General features: G+C 42.8%; 1 long non-coding RNA gene across 1 annotated transcript; it reads right to left on the bottom strand.

The window, feature by feature from the left end:
- Positions 1-739: 739 nt before the first annotated feature.
- On the bottom strand, positions 740-6,643 carry LOC127789112 (uncharacterized). The gene is made up of 3 exons (XR_008020503.1): positions 6,088-6,643; positions 2,870-4,825; positions 740-1,606 (listed from the first exon to the last, which is right to left on the bottom strand). It is a non-coding gene; the product is annotated as an uncharacterized LOC127789112 (long non-coding RNA).
- Positions 6,644-22,188: the final 15,545 nt, after the last annotated feature.

The following is a 22,188-nucleotide window of genomic DNA, read 5'->3' as shown; positions in this document are numbered from 1 at the left end:
GGCGCGACGCCTAGATGAGTAAGTAATGATGCCTGCACCCTACCTACTTGCCTCAGTCTCCTCTTTGCCCGCATCATCTGTGAGCTCATTCAACTCATTTCCCCGTCAAACCAATCCAGTCGAGTGCTAATTTGCCTAATCTCCCCATCTATCCTATGTAACATCTCCAGTGTGAGGGTCAGCATCTTGGTGATCTGCATAAGAAAATAGTAAAAAACAATTACAAACACTTACAAAGAATTACAAATGAAAAAATAGTTTTATAATAAAAATCATACCCTAGGATACTGTCCAAGGTGGGTACTAGGAGGGGGTTCTACCTCCTATTGAAACTTTGACTTCCTCTCTCTGTGTTGAGCCTCAGCCTCATCTTCCTCTTCCTTCTCTTCACCCCCATCTCTCACCTCGATGGACCCCCTAATTTCATCCTCATCCCCAGTTAACGTACTTTTGTTCACATCATTGTCAACCCCCCCTGATCGGGTTGTCGAACACCGATAGATTAGATGAATAATGATTTTGATTTGCAACAAGAGTGCAACCCAAAGTCATCTCCCAACGAACCTCAAACGGATCTGTCAAAACAAGACTAAACGGGGGGGGGGGGATTTGGTGAAAAACAGAATTAAAAACGTTCAAGAATGAAACAAAGATGAACTAAAACGTAACCCGCTACAAACCCTACCTTCTTACCACGGTAATCCTTGTCTCACTTATGAAAACAATCTGTTTGGTTTGATTTTCTTTTGATTTGAAAAACTCTTCTACAATCGTAAAAGATTAAATCAAATCGAGCAATCGCTCATACAAATATACCGTTTCGTTTCTTTCTAATCAAAGCCTCAACCGAGTACATCAATTAAACCCATCCAAAGATCATGCATGGATTCACACAGTCGCATAAAAGAAACATACATAAACTTAGAGAAGGAAAAGAAACAAAATCATCCATAAAAACATGAAAATCGAGTTCTAAATCGGATTCAACAATATGACCGAGACTCAAACCGGGCAAGGGGTACGAGAATGTAGTGAATCACAAGCAAATTAGCCTTCCATCTTCTTGGTTGAAATCATGAGAAGAATCCCAAAATCGGCCACTTCCAAAATCGGCCACTTAATGTGCTTAAATAGAGCTTAGGGAGGAAACCCTAAGTTACCGCAACTTCACAGCCGATTTCGAATAGGATAAAGTGCGCTCTGGGCTTCACCCCCTTCATCAAAATTGTAGATCAGGAAGAGTATATGAATTTAGGCTTTTAAATCACTTGATTTGGATATTGAACGCCCATGTTATGGCCTTTTAAAGATTCAGCATCTGTGCAGCTTTCCTAATTTGACCCAACTTTCTGGTCCCGACTTTGAAGCGCTGTTTGGAGGCCCAAACGAACTTGGATTTGGACAAACCATACCATTACAGAAATCCAAAGAAGTCCTCTACAATATCTCTAAAGACATCATTCACGTTCTGGGATTGTAACTTGGCCAAAAACTTGAAAGAAGCATAGAAGGTCAAATCTATCAGCACATTGGTTGCTTCTTTGTCTCCAATCTCCTTGTTTCCCTTCTTGCCATCAAAATTTCTCATGACCCAGGAAGCCCTAATCTGTCCAAAATAAAATAAAATAGTGTGAATCCCAATTCCTATAAAATAAAATAAAACAAAATCAAGATGAATAAAATGATATAACTAACGTGCAAAAAGACTAAATATGAGGGCTAAATAATATGAAAATATGCACTCTATCAAATTCTCCCACACTTAGACTTTTGCACTCCTGGGCAAAACACTAGACACTAACATTCAATAACAAAATGGATGTGAAAAATGCAAAATGAGAGGCACGGCAAGTTTTATAGGAATTCAACACTCAAAGATCATCTTTCTTACACTTCCCAGACAAACAAGTAGCATGGCAATTTTACTTGGCAAGACAAGTCAAAATAAGCAAACCCTCATAGAATAAGAATATGCTCTCAAGTTCCTCAAATGCTATGCCTCACTCCACTCAATCACAATTCCACTACCAGATATGCTCATCTTCTAAATCTCCACTCTCAATGCTTTTTGCATGCAAATCAAAAGGACTTTTATTCATGGCTCTGAAAAGGATAGGAAGATAATAATGAAAAGTAAAGTAAACCTTAGGAATAAAACATTCAAGACAACCCAAGATCAATGAAGAACTATTAAGCAAGCAGAAAATAGAACTTTTTTTTTTTTTTTCAATGGTGGGTGAGTTTTACGCTCCATCCCAACCTTTGTGAGTGCGTTTTACGCTCCATCTCACCTTGGCGAGTGCGTTTTATGCTCCATCTCACCTTGGCCTTTGGCCTTTCTATCTATTTTTCTTTTGATTCCAAAGGACTTGCTTAATATGCTTCCATAATCAAGGGATGCAATGAATGTTAAGATTATTATTTATTTATTTTTTTTTGAGAAGATTGTGAGTAAAATGAAAGAATGCCTTAATCATCTTTTCACATGGACGAGCACTGATAGCTTCAATAAAGACTCAAAACAAGCCCTGGAGTGATACCCATAATTAGTTAATGCACCATATCATAAGAAAGAACATGCATGAGCACAAATATGCTCACGAATACTACCTCAATCAACCCACTAAGCCAAACTCATTGCCAATTTACTTGAGAGCCCAAAAAGATAAGATCAACTTTCTAATCATGCCAAATTCTTTCAAACTCAATTTGCCCCATTTTGTCAAAAATCTTTTCTTTTTTTTTTTTTTGAAAAGAAACTTCTATTCTAAAACTCCCCCCACACTCAAACATTACATTGTCCTCAATGTAAGCATGCAGCAAGAATCAGGTATAGGACAAGTAAGAAAAGTAAGGAGAGAGAAACAACCTGGTGGTATCAAGTCGGAGGAAGGTCCAAGAGAGATAGCTCCTCCACTGTGTGTTCTGTAAAGCCCTCGTAGAAATGTTTAAGCCTCTGCCCATTAACTGTGAATTTCTTCGTAGTCGACCCGTCCATGATCTCAACTGCACCATAGGGAGAAACATGAGTAACCACAAAAGGATCAACCCATCTAGAACGCAACTTACCAGGCATCAGCTTTAGGCGTGAATTGTAAAGGAGGACTTTATTGCCAACGTTCAACTCCTTCTTAGCAATCAATTTGTCGTGTGTAGCTTTGGTCTTTTCCTTGTAGATCCTGGAGTTCTCATATGCCTCTAACCTCAATTCCTCAAGTTATGCATTAAGTATCAACAAGAACAAAAACAAAACAAAACACACAAGGAAAAATCACATAAACACACCAAGAAAACACAAAATGGCCCAAAAAATGGTCTAAACGTTGGATTTTGGCCAAAATATGCCCTCCTCACTGCAAAGGAGTGACTATTTCTCCCCACACCCCCATTCCTTTGGACACCAAAAATCAGGGCATTTCGAGATAGTCATCGGCAGTGAACAGTGCTGTTTATGGCAAAAAAAAAAAAAGAAGCAGAAAACAAGCAAACCGAAAAGAAAAACACAAAGAATGAACAAAGAAAACACAAAGAATCAACAAGGAAATAAAATAAAAGAGAAACCAAAGAGCAAGATACGAAGAAGCAACAAAAGAAAGCAACAAAGAATGAAAGAGAACTAAAAAGAAAAAGAAAGACAGAAAACAAATCTTGTTATGGCAGAATAGTTTGACGGTTCCCCGGCAACGGCGCTAAAATCTGATCGGGCTGTCGAACACCGATAGATTAGATGAATAATGATTTTGATTTGCAGCAAGGGTGCAACCCAAAGTCGTCTCCCAACGAACCTCAAACGGATCTGTCAAAACAAGACTAAACGAGGGGGGGGATTTGGTGAAAAACAGAATTAAAAACGTTCAAGAATGAAACAAAGATGAACTAAAACGTAACCCGCTACAAACCCTACCTTCTTACCACGGTAATCCTTGTCTCACTTATGAAAACAATCTGTTTGGTTTGATTTTCTTTTGATTTGAAAAACTCTTCTACAACCGTAAAAGATTAAATCAAATCGAGCAATTGCTCATACAAATATACCGTTTCGTTTCTTTCTAATCAAAGCCTCAACCGAGTACATCAATTAAACCCATCCAAAGATCATGCATGCATTCACACAATCGCATAAAAGAAACATACATAAACTTAGAGAAGGAAAAGAAACAAAATCATCCATAAAAACATGAAAATTGAGTTCTAAACCGGATTCAACAATATGACCGAGACTCAAACCGGGCAAGGGGTACGAGAATGTAGTGAATCACAAGCAAATTAGCCTTCCATCTTCTTGGTTGAAATCATGAGAAGAATCCCAAAATCGGCCACTTCCAAAATCGGCCACTTAATGTGCTTAAATAGAGCTTAGGGAGGAAACCCTAAGTTACCGCAACTTCACAGCCAATTTCGAATAGGATAAAGTGCGCTCTGGGCTTCACCCCCTTCATCAAAATTGTAGATCAGGAAGAGTATATGAATTTAGGCTTTTAAATCACTTGATTTGGATATTGAACGCCCATGTTATGGCCTTTTAAAGATTCAGCATCTGTGCAGCTTTCCTAATTTGACCCAACTTTCTGGTCCCGACTTTGAAGCGCTGTTTGGAGGCCCAAACGAACTTGGATTTGGACAAACCATACCATTACAGAAATCCAAAGAAGTCCTCTACAATATCTCTAAAGACATCATTCACGTTCTGGGATTGTAACTTGGCCAAAAACTTGAAAGAAGCATAGAAGGTCAAATCTATCAGCACATTGGTTGCTTCTTTGTCTCCAATCTCCTTGTTTCCCTTCTTGCCATCAAAATTTCTCATGACCCAGGAAGCCCTAATCTGTCCAAAATAAAATAAAATAGTGTGAATCCCAATTCCTATAAAATAAAATAAAACAAAATCAAGATGAATAAAATGATATAACTAACGTGCAAAAAGACTAAATATGAGGGCTAAATAATATGAAAATATGCACTCTATCAAATTCTCCCACACTTAGACTTTTGCACTCCTGGGCAAAACACTAGACACTAACATTCAATAACAAAATGGATGTGAAAAATGCAAAATGAGAGGCACGGCAAGTTTTATAGGAATTCAACACTCAAAGATCATCTTTCTTACACTTCCCAGACAAACAAGTAGCATGGCAATTTTACTTGGCAAGACAAGTCAAAATAAGCAAACCCTCATAGAATAAGAATATGCTCTCAAGTTCCTCAAATGCTATGCCTCACTCCACTCAATCACAATTCCACTACCAGATATGCTCATCTTCTAAATCTCCACTCTCAATGCTTTTTGCATGCAAATCAAAAGGACTTTTATTCATGGCTCTGAAAAGGATAGGAAGATAATAATGAAAAGTAAAGTAAACCTTAGGAATAAAACATTCAAGACAACCCAAGATCAATGAAGAACTATTAAGCAAGCAGAAAATAGAACTTTTTTTTTTTTTTGAATGGTGGGTGAGTTTTACGCTCCATCCCAACCTTTGTGAGTGCGTTTTACGCTCCATCTCACCTTGGCGAGTGCGTTTTATGCTCCATCTCACCTTGGCCTTTGGCCTTTCTATCTATTTTTCTTTTGATTCCAAAGGACTTGCTTAATATGCTGCCATAATCAAGGGATGCAATGAATGTTAAGATTATTATTTATTTATTTTTTTTTTGAGAAGATTGCGAGTAAAATGAAAGAATGCCTTAATCATCTTTTCACATGGACGAGCACTGATAGCTTCAATAAAGACTCAAAACAAGCCCTGGAGTGATACCCATAATTAGTTAATGCACCATATCATAAGAAAGAACATGCATGAGCACAAATATGCTCACGAATACTACCTCAATCAACCCACTAAGCCAAACTCATTGCCAATTTACTTGAGAGCCCAAAAAGATAAGATCAACTTTCTAATCATGCCAAATTCTTTCAAACTCAATTTGCCCCATTTTGTCAAAAATCTTTTCTTTTTTTTTTTTTGAAAAGAAACTTCTATTCTAAAACTCCCCCCACACTCAAACATTACATTGTCCTCAATGTAAGCATGCAGCAAGAATCAGGTATAGGACAAGTAAGAAAAGTAAGGAGAGAGAAACAACCTGGTGGTATCAAGTCGGAGGAAGGTCCAAGAGAGATAGCTCCTCCACTGTGTGTTCTGTAAAGCCCTCGTAGAAATGTTTAAGCCTCTGCCCATTAACTGTGAATTTCTTCGTAGTCGACCCGTCCATGATCTCAACTGCACCATAGGGAGAAACATGAGTAACCACAAAAGGATCAACCCATCTAGAACGCAACTTACCAGGCATCAGCTTTAGGCGTGAATTGTAAAGGAGGACTTTATTGCCAACGTTCAACTCCTTCTTAGCAATCAATTTGTCGTGTGTAGCTTTGGTCTTTTCCTTGTAGATCCTGGAGTTCTCATATGCCTCTAACCTCAATTCCTCAAGTTATGCATTAAGTATCAACAAGAACAAAAACAAAACAAAACACACAAGGAAAAATCACATAAACACACCAAGAAAACACAAAATGGCCCAAAAAATGGTCTAAACGTTGGATTTTGGCCAAAATATGCCCTCCTCACTGCAAAGGAGTGACTATTTCTCCCCACACCCCCATTCCTTTGGACACCAAAAATCAGGGCATTTCGAGATAGTCATCGGCAGTGAACAGTGCTGTTTATGGCAAAAAAAAAAAAGAAGCAGAAAACAAGCAAACCGAAAAGAAAAACACAAAGAATGAACAAAGAAAACACAAAGAATCAACAAGGAAATAAAATAAAAGAGAAACCAAAGAGCAAGATACGAAGAAGCAACAAAAGAAAGCAACAAAGAATGAAAGAGAACTAAAAAGAAAAAGAAAGACAGAAAACAAATCTTGTTATGGCAGAACAGTTTGACGGTTCCCCGGCAACGGCGCTAAAATCTGATCGGGCTATCGAACACCGATAGATTAGATGAATAATGATTTTGATTTGTAGCAAGGGTGCAACCCAAAGTCGTCTCCCAACGAACCTCAAACGGATCTGTCAAAACAAGACTAAACGAGGGGGGGGGGATTTGGTGAAAAACAGAATTAAAAACGTTCAAGAATGAAACAAAGATGAACTAAAACGTAACCCGCTACAAACCCTACCTTCTTACCACGGTAATCCTTGTCTCACTTATGAAAACAATCTGTTTGGTTTGATTTTCTTTTGATTTGAAAAACTCTTCTACAACCGTAAAAGATTAAATCAAATCGAGCAATCGCTCATACAAATATACCGTTTCGTTTCTTTCTAATCAAAGCCTCAACCGAGTACATCAATTAAACCCATCCAAAGATCATGCATGCATTCACACAATCGCATAAAAGAAACATACATAAACTTAGAGAAGGAAAAGAAACAAAATCATCCATAAAAACATGAAAATTGAGTTCTAAACCGGATTCAACAATATGACCGAGACTCAAACCGGGCAAGGGGTACGAGAATGTAGTGAATCACAAGCAAATTAGCCTTCCATCTTCTTGGTCGAAATCATAAGAAGTATCCCAAAATCGGCCACTTAATGTGCTTAAATAGAGCTTAGGGAGGAAACCCTAAGTTACCGCAAATTCACAGCCGATTTTGAATAGGATAAAGTGCGCTCTGGCCTTCGGTCCCTTCATCACAATTGTAGATCAGGAAGAGTATATGAATTTGGGCTTTTAAATCACTTGATTTGGATATCGGACGCCCAAGTTATGGCCTTTTAAAGATTCAGCATCTATGCAGCTTTCCTAATTTGACCCAACTTTCTGGTCCCGACTTTGAAGCGCTGTTTTGAGGCCCAAACAAACTTGGATTTGGACAAACCATACCATTCCAAAAATCCCAAGAAGTCCTCTACAATATCTCTGAAGACATCATTCACGTTCTGGGATTGTAACTTGGCCAAAAACATGAAAGAAGCATAGAAGGTCAAATCTGTCAGCACATTGGTTGCTTCTTTGTCTCCAATCTCCTTGTTTCCCTTCTTGCCATCAAAATTTCTCATGACCCAAGAAGCCCTAATCTGTCCAAAATAAGATAAAATAGTGTGAATCCCAATTCCTATAAAATAAAATAAAACAAAATCAAGATGAATAAAATGATACAACTAACGTGCAAAAAGACTAAATATGAGGGCTAAATAATATGAAAATATGCGCTCTATCACCCCCGCCCCCATTTTTGTACACATCAACGCCAACCGAGTATAGAGGGTTAAAGGTCCGCCAAAAATCTGTATCGCACTTCGCTGCAGTGGACTCGAGTGTCGTGCTCAATTTGCGTGCCTGTAAAATATTGAATTGTTTGGTCAGATATTATATATAACAAAATAAACTTACATCCCTAAGGCATTCATCGTAATTGATTTTGTGAGGCCTTTTATTGGATAACCACTTTCTACACCTAGGAATGGTGACTGCGACGGGTAATCTTATGGCCCACTTATTCTCCACCCATGGGAATGTCTGTAATACCCGGTATTACATGTTATTAAAAATAAATAATTTTTGATTATTTTGTTAGGACCTCAGGTGGTCCGGAAAGCCCAAGGGTCAATCTTGATAAATTAATTAATAAAATTACCGAATTGGCGGCTGGAAGTGCCTCGGGACTTGGATGTCCACGGAAGATGGCAAGGGATTGGTGAGCGTCTCGAGACGAGGATAGTGACGCTGGAAGCGATCCGACCGGGAATAATTTTTGGAATAAATTCTGTATAAACCGAATAGTCGTAGGGGACCTCTTGGAAGCTGAGGGGACCCTAGGGGTGGTTCGATTTTCTGAGTAAGGCAACCCTTAAGCATTTTCAGGTCGAATAAAGGTCCCGTGCAGGCGCAGGGACGAAATCTGCTTTATCGAGTAAAGTCGATTATTAATTTGAGAAATTTGAGAATTTAAGTGGCTTGAGAGTAATTAATTTAGGTATTGGAGGGCCCAAATGATATTATTGAAAGTCTTAAGTGTAATTAGTAGATCCCCAAGTGAGATAATTAAGAAATTGAGGGATTAATGTGTGTAATATATATGTATATATATATAGCCGTGTGAGGAAGCTTCCTTGAAGCTTCCTAGTGACCGTCTCAGTACATTTGAAATGGCAGAAAGAGAGCTCATGGGAGCTCGACTGAGAGGAGAAAAGAGGCTCGGGAGAGAGAGCTATGAGCGAGAGAGAGAGAGAGAGAGAAGTGCGAGATCGAGAGAGAGGCGGAGGGCGGCTGCTAGCGGGTTTCCGCGGTGAAGGCAACAGCGGCCATGGCCGCTACAATGGAGGCCGATCGAGCAAGGTCGTGGCCGCATTGGAGCTGGGTGAGGCAAGCGGTGGTCATGGTGACCCGGAGGCGAAGCTCGAGGCCAGAAATGGCAGCGCGTAATGGCGGCTCTGTGCGTTTAGGCTAGTGATGGCTGGAAGCTCGGAGGGGTCGCGATGGTGGCTGCAGTGGAGGCCGTCCTACGCGGTTGAGCTAGGGCGATTGCTGGCTTCGTGAGTAGCGGCTGGTGGAGCAAACGGCAGTGGCAGGCGGCTCGGGCAAGCGCTGTGCGCGCACGGGAGATGGTGAAGAAGACGATGAACAAGGCCAGCGTGCGTGGGAAGGAAGAAAGGAAAGAAAGAAAATAAATAAATAAAAAGAAAAAGGAAAATGGAAAATAAGGAAAATATGGAAAATTCCAAAAAAATTGAAGAAGTTTCTAGAAATTATTTTGGGACTCATGGAACGTGCCGGAAGCTCGAAATGGAGATTTGAGCGCAAGAGAGCGGTATAAAAAGTAAGGCTGGTATAGGCGTTTGGCTACGTTTCTCCCCAGATGAGTCGAGGTAAATTAATATTTCCTTCCCAAGTTATTTGCTTTAAGCGAGTTAATGTAAAATAGTTATTTGTTGGATTAAACCCTATGTCGGGATTGTTTGGAAAATTATTGATGGTTGGTCTATGCCGTGGTTGGTATTGTTTTGCTAAGTTTTTGATGGATGATTTTGATGGTGTGTGTGTCGAAGTTAAGGGCATTGGTTTAATACCGGATGTTAATGGAGTTGGGTTTGTGTGCATATGCATCTAGGTTCGACTGGGGAGGCGGTGACCCTAGAAGAGCTCGAAGCTCGGGCATGCGTTCTCGTCGAGGCAGAGATGAGGCTTCGAGCCAGGTAAGGGATGGCCTCATGTGGAGGCGGCTTTGCAAGTTGGTAAATATGTTTGATAATATTTTTATGTTACATTGGCATGTAGTGGTTATATCTTGTGTGATACAGGACCTAGTGGACCTATGGCCATATGGAGGACTAGTGTGGTAGGGGCTGATAGGTTGATGCCTCAAACCTTAATGGGTTGTGAGGATAAGTGGGTCTAGCCTCATTCGCATGCATTTAGCATACGTAAACATGATTATATTCATATTTACATGCATTGCACCCTTACTAAGTCTTTATGACTCAATAGGTTTACCTCATGTGTAGATGACTCAATTCCAGAAGCAAGCAGGGATGGTGCCGGGAGGCTACTGTGGCAATTAACTTGTTGCCTGAGATGTGTTGTTAAGTAATCTCCTGTATTCTTTATATGTATTCATGTGTTTGAATGTAAGCAATATTGAGCACTAGAGGTATCTAGTTGTTGTAATCATCGTAGTGGGATAAATGATTGTGAGATTGTTCATTGTATATGTGGCTTGGGTTGTTGAAGCCAAGTTCGGACCCAGTAAAGATCAGCGAGGTAAGTTCTCATAAATCCCCAATACTGAACGAAGTGTTCGTTGTGCTAGCTTTGTGCCTGGGTCACCTCTGGCTTACTTTGAGGCGAGCTGAAGCGAGGTGAAGCTCACTCGGGTTTCAGGTCTTGGTCCGCTGAGTTTTCTTGTTTAATTTGGGACCGATTCCTGAGTGGAGCAAAGGAAAAGACGAAGCCTAGTTCCCACCTAGGGCGTTTCTTGTTGAAACATAGTCCAACCCTTCAGTGATGGTTTGTCGGGTGAGTAATCTAGTCGATTATTTATCGGTGGCGCCCGAAAGTGGGAGCGGGTTGTTACAATTGGTATCAGAGCATGGCTGGCTATATGAGTGAGGAAGGCTAGCGTGGTTAGGTATTATGTATGGTTGGTTAAGTGATTAATGTGAGTAATTGCCAAAGTTTGGAATAGAGGACGTCTGGCATGATTTGGATGTAAGTTGGAATGTCTTAACTGCTGAGTTGGGGTCGAGAACAATTGATTTGAAATTTTGAGATTTCAATGTAAGGTTGGTCCGATAACCTTGAAAGTTGGATATGTGGACTGAGGACCCTAAGGGATTGGGTCAAGTTATTGAGGCCTGCAATGGTATGTTTGGAATATTCCTATTCTAGGGATGAGAAAATACCCTGGATTGAGATGATATACCTGTGAGAGGTATACGGCTTGAGCAATGGGGAACCAAAAACTCAAGTGTGGGTGTGGTGTCAAGAAACCTGAATTTGGGAATTTTGGGTAATATTAAGTGTTCTAGGGATGAAAACTCCTTGAGATTGAAGTGTTGAGGCTTGTGTGGAGACACGAAGCCGAGGCCTTACTAGTCCAAGAGGGGATTAGTGGAGCATCCCTATGTCAGGGATTCGCCAAGCTTGTTTGAGAGAATAGAGTTGTCCCTTGGAAGTGGTGCGGTAAGGCTTGAGCGCTTGAGATAGAGTGAGCTATAGTGGGAGTTAGCTCGAGACTCAAGGAAATGAGTTGTCAACTGGTTATGTGACGAGCTCCTAGGAGTAAGGTTGCCTGCAGTGAGGCTCTATGGGGAGTGTGCATGTAATGCATTTGTATGTCATGGTCAATGAAGACATGACGTAAGCAAGATTCGGGAAGACTCTGAGGGGAGTCAGGATGCTAGATATATGTGATGCAATGTGATCGTATTGTTATGATGATCCCGGGGGGAACATGCCTAGGGTATGAGTGGGCTCTTGTTGGTTTCATGATGAGATGAGGTCTATCATTGGGAATGATAGGCGTGTGGCAAGTAGACCCTAGTGGGTGTTTGCATGAAATGGAAGTCCCAAGTGAGTCGAGCTGGAATCCAAGGGAATCCAGATCTAGGATTAAGGAGTTGGGCATGCATTGATATGCGTGTGAGAGCCATTGGGTTAGAAGTCCTAGTTGTGAAGGGCCAAAAGATCGTTAATGTGATTGATGGATGAGAGGCCAATCAAAACTCTCATTATGACGCTTGGGGTTTGGTTGGACGCCTAAGGTCGGGAGATGAGAGGTGAATAGACCCTCATTGTGATGATTGGGGTCAGGATGACGCCTAAGGTCACGAGACCCTTGATGGGAGACACGGAGGTCACCCAATGAAGGGTATGAACGGGTGTGTGTGGTCCGAGGGCGATGAGTGTGTGGCAATAGGATATCCATAGGCTATGCGCATGATGGGAATGCCAACTTCGGATGCCTAGTTGGGCGGGGGCATGGTGAGCAATGTGAGGCCCCAGAATTTTATATTCCAAGTCATGGGAGCTTGAGCGAGGCTTGCTGGAAGGCCAAGCTGGGCATCGTGACTGAATGCGTTCATGAGTGTGCAAGGAGAGACAAGAGATCTCTATTTACCTGGAGGGTAATGGTAGGTGCTCTATGGTTATGGGTGCCGGAGCTTAAGGTAGGCTCAACTTATCGGTTGTAGATTGAGAGATCGATTGATAATCGAGGTCTAAGATGAGCTGGGTGGTGAAGTGAATCATGATGGACTTGGATCCATTGTTATGGAAAGTTGGGACTTTCAAATGTTGATTGAGACTCGTGAGGTATGATCTTGTGGGGTAAGATCATGAGGCCTTAAGATGTGAAGTGGTTTAAGAGTCTCTTAAGCGGTAAGAGATGCAGAGTCTTGAGAAGCGAGGCTCATGGTATGAGCTTGAGGTTATCAATGCAAGGATAACCAAGTATGATAGCTTTGGTAAGATGGTGGCGGAACCATCGTAGCTCAGGAAAACTTTAAGTAGCTTTGATGCTATGGGTGTAAGGCTCGATGTGTCAGATCTGATGCAATGAATCGTGTGACAGAGGACTAATGAGTTGGCTCGCGTTGAGGGCAGGTGGCCCATGAGCCTGAGCAATTCAATAAACTGCAGGTGACGGTCAGATGCCGAAGATCGAGAGCAGCAACTTAGGAAATTTGGTCAGATGAGAACGATAATATCCTGCAAGGGGTAGGACATCTAAAATAGTCCTATGGAGAAATCGTGGAATGCGATAACGTTCTGATGAATTAGTAGCCGAGTAGGAATCTTAGTAGGGTGATACTACGAATGTGAAGCAAATCAGTGATGGACCTGAGCCATGCTGTTGGGAACTGTAGTTGGGCCAGTGTAAGGGAGCAACACGGTAATGATGATTAGGTGTTGGCTCTCCGAAGCATAGGGCAACACGATGGGGAACCTCTGTTGGGCCAGTGTGTGTGAGGACACGGTAATGATGATGAGGTGTTGGCTCGCCTAAAGCACAGGGCAACATAGTGATTATGCAAATGGTCAGGGGCTAAAGATTTGTAAGATACGCTATAGAAGTGGTGAAAGCTATGATCAGTTCCATAACTCCGCTGCGAGTAATAAGCGGTGTTGAAGCGGTTTAGGGGATGTTCAGGTGTTGTAGCATCTCAAGATGTTTAAGGAAGAAACCCGGGAAAAAGAAACGGGTCTAGCGTGGGGATAATGCTACGGTTAATGCCTATCGTTGATGGGTCTAATGCTAAGGACCACTAGATATAGATGGTTAGTTCACGGGAGGGACTGCAGCCCTCTATGTGGAGTAACCTGTCTGCGGTGGAGACGATTAAACGCCGAAGACTTGAGGTATGCTGTAGGTTATGTCCGGGTCAGACCTAAACTTCCATGAGGGTTGAAGTATCATGGTAGTGCCTTTTGTTGTCTTGGCAGCAGGAAGATTTGTGAATCGAGTGGGCGATATCTTGTAGTGTAAAAACAATATGTGTGGCGATGCTCCTTGTTAAAGGATGCTAACGCGATTGTGACTAAATTTGATCGAAATGGATCGGGTAAATTAAGATGATGGATCCTGTGTGACCTTGCGGTGAGGCAAGAAGATGGGTTGATTGGTGGAGTCGGTAAATGGCTCTGGAATGTTAAGTAAGTGCTGTGGAGGGCGAGACTTACAAGTTGGAAGCCAACCGTGAGAAGGGAATATTGAAGCGCGTGAAGGCTTCGAGTAAGGGGATCTCTAATCTGTGAGGTGAGCTGTGGCAGGCTGAACAAGTGAATAAGGCACAGTTCGAAATCCGCGAAGGCTCGCAATTGCACAGTCTAAAGTTAGTCCTGATGTGTCGATGTCAAATGAGGAAGTATCCTCATGTAGCACTGGATGGATTTTCGATTGATGACACAGGATCAGTTGTTAGGTGGTAGCACCTGATGGCAATGATAGGAGCGTGAGGCTCGAGGACTGTGATAAAAGGCCTTATTGATTGCCATGTAAGCCTTTAATATAAAGGTTCAATGGGTCCTGGTGGTTAGACCAGGCAAATATTGAGAAAGAGATCCAAGGGAAAAAAAAAAAAGATGGTTAGTCAGGGTAGAATTATGCTGCTTAAAGGAGTGTGGCTCTGAAGCGAGAGCTATAAGTGGTAGTGTGAAATGTGGCCAGGGTAGAACTTGAGATGTTCTCCCAAGAAAAGTTGAGCAGGGGACAACAATACTAGATGGACCTTCGAAGGCACTAAAACTGTAATAGGATGGATCACCCAGGAAAGGCCAGCGTGATGGCGAGTACCTGAGTAGGAATGTGAGTCTTACGACGTCTAGTGGAAGTGTGAGTTCCACAGGAGTGGCAGAGGTGATTTCCAGTGGGTGGAGTTTAAATTGAAGTCATAGTCGATGATTGTAAGTGCAGTGCCTGGAGGAAGGTTATGTTGGTTATGGGCTGGGCGATCCGACTAAAGCTCATCGAGTTGGTTAGTCAGAAGTTGACGGCGAATTTGAGATATCACCAATGGGTGACTAGAGCTCAAAGAAAGAGCTTGTGGGACGAGATTGGTTTCCAGGAATGGTGTTGAGGTGATGAATTCACCTAATAGCTGTAAGTGGTACAGTTAGAGGGATGCCTTGGAGTGTGGGAAATTGATGAGATTTAACCTCGTGGTTAGGGGTTAACGGTTGTGAAGGAAATCAACTAGTGGAGTCGATTGGTGATTAGTTGGGGGTAGCCAATGGCGACTGAAGACGCCGATCGGTGATAGCAGCAGCAGCAATGAAGTGGCTGGCCAAGGTCGTAGGGCGTCGTGAGAGTAGTTAGTCAGTGGCATAGGTGGCTCCTGAGTCGTGGTTGCAACTGGATGTGGTGCTAAGCGATGGCAAGAGGTCGTCTTAGCCAATGATTGTGGCATAGAGCCCATGTGGTGGCTCATTGAGTGGCATGAGCTGATTGTAGCAAAGTGTATAAGAAGTCCGAGAGAAGCCAGAGTCTCTCAGGGAATTAGCTAGCTGCTATAAGCATAGCAAAGTGACATGAGGAAGGCGGCCTAAGAGGGGTCGTGCTGGTTGTAATGACCAGTGAAATTCAAGGAGCAGCGAGTCTTTTGAGATGTTATGGTGGTGTCATTGTCTCTGTCAGGGAAAAGATGTTGTCAGGAAGGTCAAAGGTAACCATTGTGTATGGTAGGACCTCGAAGCCGAGTATAAATGGCCATAAAGGCTGGTGCCTGTGAAATTTAAGATGCAACGACCGTGGAGGGAAATTCGTTGCTGTCATGGTGTTGTCCTTGCCGAGGAGGACAAGGGGAACCATTATGCATGGTTTAAGTCAGGTGCCTAATGTGGATTGAGAATGAATCTGATTTAAGGAGGCTGGAAGGTTTGTGCCTCCAGAATATAAGGTTCTGTCGAGAAATGAAAGAATTTGAAAGGTCCTAATGAAATTGAGGCTGGGCGAGTAAATTTGGCTAGAAGACCGCTACAAGAGTGGGGCTGTAACCATTTTAGCTTGTTGTGGTGTGGACCAAAGGCATGAGTCACCCTACAGGTGCGATGCATTAAGTGATTCTGCAGATGGTAATAAGCCAATCACTTGTGCCACGAACCGTGGGTGATGACGAGGGCCGATTAATGGTTCTGCGACCTCAAGCGCATTGGTAGGATCCTTGACTCGCGGTAGGGTTTAACAGCCAAGGTAAGGCCTAGCATGGGACGTGATTGTGAAAGCTGAATTGGGTGAAGAATTGAAGAGGGGTTGCTCAGTGAAGAGTTCCTTGGTATGGGTATGAGACCCCTACTAGTGTGTAATATTGGCCAGAAAGGAAGGCCAGAGTAGTCTGTGTCCTCATGCGAAGAGCTCCTGGTTGGGAAAAGATTGTGGCCCGAGCATTGTTAAGCTCGAGGTAAAAATGTAATAGTGCGTGCATCGCTAGGCTTGAGGTGAACTCGGGTAGCACACATATGATTGAAATATGAAATGGCCTGGCATGGTGTTCGGTTAAGCATGATCATATCAATAAATGAGGGTCGGCTAGTCAAGGTAGTATACCATGTATGAAATGGTTGAAGTTGGCTGGGTGGGCCAAATGGTTGCTTCCCATGTAATGGTAGCAGGTTAGTTGGTCGGTAATGAGAGATTGCCACGAGGATAAGCTTAAGCTATGCATGCATGTGATAAATGGTGGTGTGCCATAATGAATGGGTGTCAGGGTGTCTTATGGACACTAGAAGTGACATTGCGGTGGGTGATCAGTGCTAAGACGTTGCTGGTTGGACCAGCGTAAAATCATGGCCATGTGTGATTGACAATGGGAAACGTTGTCGTGTGTGATCGGCGTAAAATCGTGATAGACTGATCAGTGAGGCAATGTTAGTGAGAGATTGTTTGATCGATGGGAAATGGGAAGTGGACAGCAAAGTGATGCTTCGAGGCAGAGAAAATTCGTCCAGAGATGGACATCGTTCTAGTAAGCATGACTAGCGACCAGTGGTGCGGTTTGGTGAGAGGCCAAGTCGATATTTGGTTGGTGAATGTCTTCAAGAGACGGAGGACCAAATGCCTAAGTGAAGCCTTGAGGTGGGTATAACCCAAGGTGAAGGCTGAGAAATGGTTCCGCTACGAGATTCTCGAGCAGTGGATTCGGAGAGTAGCCTGAGAACGTGATTATCTTGGGCAAGAGATTATGGTAAAGTGAATTTTGAGGACGAAATTCTTTAAGGAGGGTGGAATCTAATACCCGGTATTACATAGTATTAAAAAAAAATTGATTATTTTGTTAGGACCTCAGGTGGTCCGGAAAGCCCAAGGGTCAATCTCGATAAATTAATTAATAAAATTGTCGAATTGACGGTTGGGAATGCCTCGGGAGTTGGATGTCCAGGGAAGATGGTAAGGGATTGGTGAGCGTCTCGAGACGAGGATAGTGACGCTGGAAGCGGTCCGACTGGGAATAATTTTTGGAATAAATTTTGTATAAGCCCGAGTGGATGCCAATACCGAATAGTCGTAGGGGACCTCCTGGAAGCTGAGGGAACCCTAGGGGTGGTTCGGTTTTTTGAGTAAGGCAACCCTTAAGCGTTTTCAGGTCGAATAAAGGTCCCGTGTAGGCGCAGGGACAAAATCGGCTTTATCAAGTAAAATCGATTATTAATTTGAGAAATTTGAGAATTTAAGTGGCTTGAGAGTAATTAATTTAGGTATTGGAGGGCCCAAATGATATTATTGAAAGTCTTAAGTGTAATTAGTAGATCCCCAAGTGAGATAATTAAGAAATTGAGGGATTAATGTGTGTAATATATATGTATATATATATATATATAGCCGTGTGAGGAAGCTTCCTTGAAGCTTCCTAGTGACCGTCTCAGTACATTTGAAATGGCAGAAAGAGAGCTCATGGGAGCTCGGCCGAGAGGAGAAAAGAGGCTCGGGAGAGAGAGCTATTGTAATACCCGGTATTACATGGTATTGAAAATAAATAATTTTTGGATTTATTTTGTCAGGCCTTGGGTGGTCCGGAAAGTCCAAGGGTCAATCCCGATAAATTAATTAATAAAACTCCCAAATTGGCGGCTGGGAGTGCCTCGGGACTTGGATGTCCAGGGGAGAGGGCAAGGGATTGGTGAGCGTCTCGAGATGAGGATAGTGACGCTGGAAGCAGTCCGACCGGGAATAATTTTTGAAATAAATTCTGTATAAGGCCGAGTGGGTGCCAATATTAAATAGTCGAAGGGGACCTCTTAGAAGCTGAAGGGACCCTAGGGGTGATTCGATTTTATGAATAAGGCAACCCTTAAGTGTTTTCGGGTCGAATAAAGGTCACGTACAGGCGCAGGGATGAAATCAATATTCCCGAGTAAATGTCGTCAATTAATTTTTGAGAAATCAAGTTATTGTGTGGCTTTGATGATAATTAATTAGAACTTGGAGGGTCCAAGTGTAATTATTAGAGTTCTCAAGTGCAATTAATGTTTCTTTAAGTGAAATTATGAGAAATTAGTGGGTTAATTATGTAATTAGTTTATATATATATATATATGTATAAAGTGGCAGGCGTGAGGAAGCTTCCTAGGTGTGTCCTCTGCCATTGTAATGTGAGGGATGGCCGAACCAGAGAGTGAGCACGCGAGAGAAGGCTTTGTCGAGAGCTGATCGTGAGAGAGCTTGAGAGCGAGATCGAGAGACAGCCGAGTTCGGCCATTGAAGAAGCAGCTTCCGGCTGCTGTTGAAATGGCTGAGGCAAAGGCAGCCATGGAAGCAGCCGACGAAGAAGCTCGGCAGCAGCGAAGCGGCCGAATGCTGGTGTCGGAGCGGCTGCGGTGGAAAGCGACCGGTGGTGGCCGTGCGAACACCAGCTGAGGCGAGAGTCGGCGTCGGCAGAAGCTTCAGCAGCCGTCAATGGCTGCTGGTTGCAGCAATGGCTGGCCGCGCGCAGGTGGTAGCGCGCGAAGGTGCTGGCCGCGGCGATGGCGGCGGATGCGAGGTCGGCAGCGGCGGCGTGAGCATCAGCGACGACCGGTGTGGCCATGGACGGCGGTTGGAAGAGGCGGCCGTGTGTGAGGAAGAAGAAGAAGAAACGCAGGTGCTGGTCACGCGAAGAAGCCGTGAAGAAGATGAACAGTGAGAGGAGAAGAGAAAATAAGAGAAAAGAAAAATAAAAGAAAAATAGAAAATAAGAAAATCTGGAAAATTGGGGAAAAATCCCGAAAAATTCCAGAAAATTGGGGAAAAGTCCTGGAAATTATATTGAGGCTCATAGAGCATGCCGGAAGCTCGAGAATGGGATTTGGGCGCGAGATTTGAAGCCTAGGAAGCAATGCCGGGTGAGCGTTTTCCCGATGTCTGCTCCAGAATTAATTGAGGTAAAATTAATTTAATTATTTTCATTATGTGAGATAATGAATTATGTAGTATTAGTTGGATTAAACCCTGTGTTGGGGTTATTTGAAATTTGTTAATGGGTGATTTTGGTGATGTGTGGCGTAGTTAAGGGCATTGGTTTAATGCCGGAAGTTAATGGAGTTGAGATTTTGTATATGGTTGCATCTAGGTTCGACCAGGGAGACGGCGATCCTAGAAGAGCTCGGAGTTCGGGTTGGAGTTCGTGCCGAGGCAGAGATGATGCTTCGAGCCAGGTAAGGGATGGCCCCATGTGGATGTGGCTTTTCAAGTCGGTAAATATGCTTGATAATGTTTTTATGTTGCATTGGCATGTAGTGGTTATATCTTGTGTGATGCAAGACCTAGTGGACCTATGGCCATAAGGAGGACTAGTGGTGGGGGCTGATAGGTTGATGCCTCAAACCTCGGAGGGTTGTGAGGATGTGTGAGCCTAGCCTCATTTGCATGCATTTGGCATACATAAACATGATTATATTCATATTTACATGCATTGCACCCTTACTGAGTCTTTATGACTCATGAGGTTTTACCTCATGTGTAGATGATGCAAGTCCGAATACAAGCAGGGATGGCGCCAGGAGGCTGTTGTGGCAACTAGCTGTGTTGCCCGAGTTATGTATTTTTTTTATATTGCTTGTATGTAGCCAGGGGGCGTGGTATATATATACCCTTGTGAGTAAATGTCTGTGTTATTGAGTTTAGATGTATTTAATTGTTATAATCATCATAGCGTGATAAATGATTGTGAGATGGTTCTTTGGATATGGCTTAGTTGGCCAAGATGAGTTTCGAACCAAGTAAAGATCAGCAAGGTACGTTCTCATAAATCCCCAATACTTAGCGAAGTGTTTGTATGCTAGCTTGTGCCTGGGTCACCTCTGGCTTGCTATGGGGCGAGCTGAAGAAAGGTGAAGCTCACTCGGGTTTCGGGTCTCAGTCCGTTGTGTCTTCTTGATTGAGTTAGGACCGATTCCTGAGTGGAGCGAAGGGAAGGATGAAGCCTAGTTCCCACCTAGGGCATTTCTCTTGAAACATAGTCCAACCCTTCAGTTGTGGTTTGATAGGTGAGTAATCTGGTCAATTATTTACCAGTGGCACCCGTAAGTGGGAGCGGGTCGTTACAGCTATGAGCGAGAAAGAGAGAGAGAGAGAAGTACGAGATCGAGAGAGAGGCGGAGGGCGGCTGCTGGCGGGTTTTCGCAGTGAAGGCAACAACGGCCATGGCCGCTGCAATGGAGGCCGATCGAGCAAGATCGTGGCCGCATTGGAGCTGGGTGAGGCAAGCGGTGGTTGCAGTGACTCGGAGGCGAAGCTCGAGGCCAGAAACGGTCGCGCGCAGCGGCAACTCTGTGCGTTTGGGCCAGTGATGCCTGGAAGCTCCGGGGGGGGTCGCGATGGTGGCTGCGGTGGAGGCCGCCCTATGCGGCTGAGCTGGGGAGGTTGTTGGCTTCGTGAGTAGCAGCTGGTGGAGGCCGCCCTACGCGGCTGAGCTGGGGCGGTTGTTGGCTTCGTGAGTAGCAGCTGGTGGAGCAAACAACAGTGGCAGGCGGCTCGGATAAGCGTTGTGCGCACGCGGGAGATGGTGAAGAAGACGATGAACAGGGCCAGCGCGCGCGAGAAGGAAGAAAGGAAAGAAAGAAAGAAAAAATAAAAAGAAAAAAGAAAATGGAAAATAAGGAAAATATGGAAAATTTCAGAAAAATTGGAGAAGTTTCTAGAAATTATTTTGGGACTCATGGAACGTGACAGAAGCTCGAAATGGAGATTTGAGCGCAAGAGAGCAGTATAAAAAGTAAGGCCAGTATGGGCGTTTGGCTACGTTTCTCCCTAGATGAGTCGAGCTAAATTAATATTTCCTTCCCAAGTTATTTGCATTAAGCGAGTTAATGTAAAATAGTTATTTGTTGGATTAAACCCTATGTCGGGATTGTTTGGAAAATTATTGATGGCTAGTCTATGCCGTGGTTGGTATTATTTTGTTGAGTTGTTGATGGATGATTTTGATGGTGTGTGTGTTGAAGTTGAGGGCATTGGTTTAATGTCGGATGTTAATGGAGTTGGGTTTGTGTGTATATGCATCTAGGTTCGACTTGGGAGGTGGTTGTAATGTCCCGCTCCCACCTACGGGTGTTACTCACGAATAATCAGCTTATTATTCACACGCTAGGTGACTGCTACGCTACCCTGCACATTTATTTATCAAAATAACAACCAAATTTATCAAACATTAATCCTCTTGTTAAAGCAGGTATAGGGCGATTATACTCGCCAGTGTGCGAGTGTGCGTGTAGTACAATTTTAAATTTATAATTCGGTGAGTCCAAGTCGGTTCACAGGGAGATTATTTTGAATGAAAACAGAAATCAATGAATATTTGATTTTAAGAGGTGATTAAGATAATCTAAAGGAAATGATTAAAACTAAATTAACAATGAATTTAAGTAGCTTGGGTCAAGACAATTTCAGTGTCAAAATCAATTAATTCCCAACTTAATAGAAAAGATCAATAATATTCATCTGAATTAAGTTTTTCAGATCTGTCAGTAATTTTAGTTCAAAATAATGATAATTCTTGTTTAAGCAATCTCCATACATGACATAGAAATTCTAAGTTAAGCAATTATCATAAATTGAATTATATCTCACAGACAGAATTTATAGGTACAGATTAATCATTTGGGCATGGGTATGAAAACATTTCCAGGTCTAGCAATCTCCATACGTGGCATGGAAACTCTAAGTTAGGCTTATGCTCCAATCCAAACTCAAAGATACACTATACGCACACTGCTCAAATTAAATCAGATTAATATTACACAATTGAAGCGCAGCTTTCTTTGGGAAT

Source organism: Diospyros lotus, chromosome 13 (genome assembly GCF_014633365.1).
Source record: "Diospyros lotus cultivar Yz01 chromosome 13, ASM1463336v1, whole genome shotgun sequence".
NCBI classification, from domain to species: Eukaryota; Viridiplantae; Streptophyta; class Magnoliopsida; order Ericales; family Ebenaceae; genus Diospyros; species Diospyros lotus.
Note: the sequence above shows the minus strand (reverse complement) of the source record. Positions and strands in the feature narration are given on the sequence as shown.